Source organism: Bos indicus, chromosome 5 (assembly GCF_029378745.1).
Source record: "Bos indicus isolate NIAB-ARS_2022 breed Sahiwal x Tharparkar chromosome 5, NIAB-ARS_B.indTharparkar_mat_pri_1.0, whole genome shotgun sequence".
NCBI lineage: Eukaryota > Metazoa > Chordata > Mammalia > Artiodactyla > Bovidae > Bos > Bos indicus.
This window is the reverse complement of record NC_091764.1, coordinates 103,743,824-103,746,198: the sequence shown is the minus strand read 5'-3', so window position 1 is coordinate 103,746,198 and position 2,375 is coordinate 103,743,824. Positions and strand designations below refer to the sequence as shown.

General features: G+C 50.3%; 1 pseudogene; it reads left to right on the top strand.

The window, feature by feature from the left end:
• Window positions 1-1,348: 1,348 nt before the first annotated feature.
• On the top strand, window positions 1,349-1,585 carry LOC109558659 (TP53-regulated inhibitor of apoptosis 1 pseudogene; annotated as a pseudogene).
• Window positions 1,586-2,375: the final 790 nt, after the last annotated feature.

Sequence of the window (2,375 nt, the reverse complement as noted above, 5' to 3'; positions counted from 1 at the left end):
GGAGGAGGGAATGGCAACCCACTCCAGTATTCTTGTTTGGAGAATCCCATGAACAGAGGAGCTGGTGGGCTACAGTCCATGGGGCTGCAAAGAGTTAGAGACGACTGAACGACCAACACACACACACCCAGACCCTAGGACCTTTCCAGGGTGCCTGTAGCATGAGCTGAGCTTGCATCCTCAGTGCTCCTCGGTGCACTGTGGGCTCCGGGCGTCCTGGACTTTGCCTCCCCTGAAGCCCTCTTCTCACCCAGCGACCTGCTGAGGCCTCCTGCTCCGGGGCGCCCCCTCCTGGAAAGACAAGGAGCGGCAGGAAGGGAGCTGGTGCGGAGAGAGATGGGTGAGTCCAGGCCGGCAGGCAGGCGCATCTGAGAGACGGGAGGAGCTGGCACGCTTATTTTCATCGCGCTGGTGTCGCTGCGTCTCCCGCGGCACCACGCTGCTGTCGCTCCCTAAAATAACCTCGTTCTACAGGAAAAGGACAGATGAGGTTTAAATTTAGCAACGGTGGGTGGGAGGGGGTGGGGGAATGCAGACTCTGGGATGTGATGGGGCTGGCTTTGTCATTGAAGGAATTGGAAGCCGGTGATGCCTGCCTGAGGATTCTCACCCACAGGATAAGGGAACGTCCAGCCCGAATACAATGTCCAGTCTCGAAGACCTGCCCTAAATATCCGAGGTTCTCACCCCAAGTCTTCAGTCCCACCCACCTCCCCACCAGACATGATCTTTTCCCTTAAACAGCTGAGTTGGGGTTACGTTGCCATTTCTCCATGGGCTTCTGCGTGGCTGGTTCTTTGGGAAGAGGCTAAGGGCAAAAGCAGAAGTTGAGAAAACCCCTGATTTTCAGTTAGCCTAATAAAGGGAGAGGAGTCTTCCTGTCCTCAGGGCGCCACAGACAGGGAGAAGTCCAAAAGGCACAGGAGCTGTGGAGAGACGGTGACGTCACTTGCAAACGACAGAAGGGCAAAGGCCCAGGGTACCAGGCCCAGGCGACTCAGCTGCCTAGTCCCCCTGGAAGTCCGGCGGCCCCCCACAGACCACCCAGCCAACGACCCTCCACCTCGGGGCCCTGCTCTTCCTGCATCATCTTGCTGTTTTGAGGAAATTCCAAAGCACAGGGGGCACTCCTGCCAGGGATTGGATGGGGAGGAGGAGTAAGGGAGGAGGGAAGAGGGATTGAGGAACCCCCACCCCCACCTCCCACCCCCATGTTCACATCTCAGCAACTTAGTGTTCAGCCTTGGTCTTCAGCTTCTCTAAGTGATGGCTCATTGGCTGTCAAAAGAATTGCTTACTCCAAGGGTTCAGTGAGGCTTCAATAGGATCACTTTTTCTGGCCCACGCCATGAACAGCCTAGGGGAGGCTTGCACCAACATGAAATGCGTGCACCCACCAGTGCTTCAGTCACTGGTTTGCCAAGAAGTTCCTCAGGGCGCACTGCTCCAGGGACCCATGCACTGACCTCTTCAAGCACTACCATCAGTGTGTTCAGATCAGAAAGCAATAAAGGAGAAGGAGATTCCTGCTGAAGGACTGGAGTTCATGGGTCATGGCAAAGAAAAGCCTGAAAGCTCTTCTTGACTTTGACAGTCACCTTGAAAATGGACATCTCAAATCAGGAAATTGAGGACTCTGGTTCTTGTCAGAACTGAAGATAGCATTGATTTGATTAATTTAGGAGGGAGGAGTTTCCTTTCCTCCTTGATATTTTTCTCTCACTTGTAAAAGATGATAAACTGTCACTCTTTGCTTTGAGATTTCTGGCTTTGGCATCTCAGCAGGAACTCGGTGTTCTAAATAATGGGATTTTGGGGGATTATGGTTGTAATACTTGGTCTGGGGTTAGTTTTAAATATGTCTTGTATGAAAAGACTCGTAACCTTATCAGGATGTCTAAGATTGCCTGACCCTGAGTCATTCTTTGAAGGACATTACAGACACTCTACTGGGGTTATTTGTTCTTGGAAGTAACTGGTTAAGATCTCTTTTCTATGAGAGAACTAGTGCTCCAGAAAGGGTTCCCAGCACAACAGTTGCAGTCAATGCTTGGGAGCGCCGTTTTATTTTTATATAGTAATTTAACTGTTAAGGTTGCTGGTGGACTGGGTTAGCCAAGAGGAAGATGGATTTCAGTCTTCCTGTTAAGACAGTTCCCTATCTTAACAAGAGGTGTCAGAGCTCATATTAAGATGTAAAAGCTTCATGAATGCTGCATTTCAGAGTTCATGGTGTAGTTCAGGAATTAAAATTCTTGAAGTGGCTATGGAGAAAGATCCTAAATTACAAAGATTTGGTGCTGCCAGCTTCCAACCTATGTCAATGAATTAAGTCCAGCTGTATATCGTAAAAATGCCAAAATGCTGCCTATGAT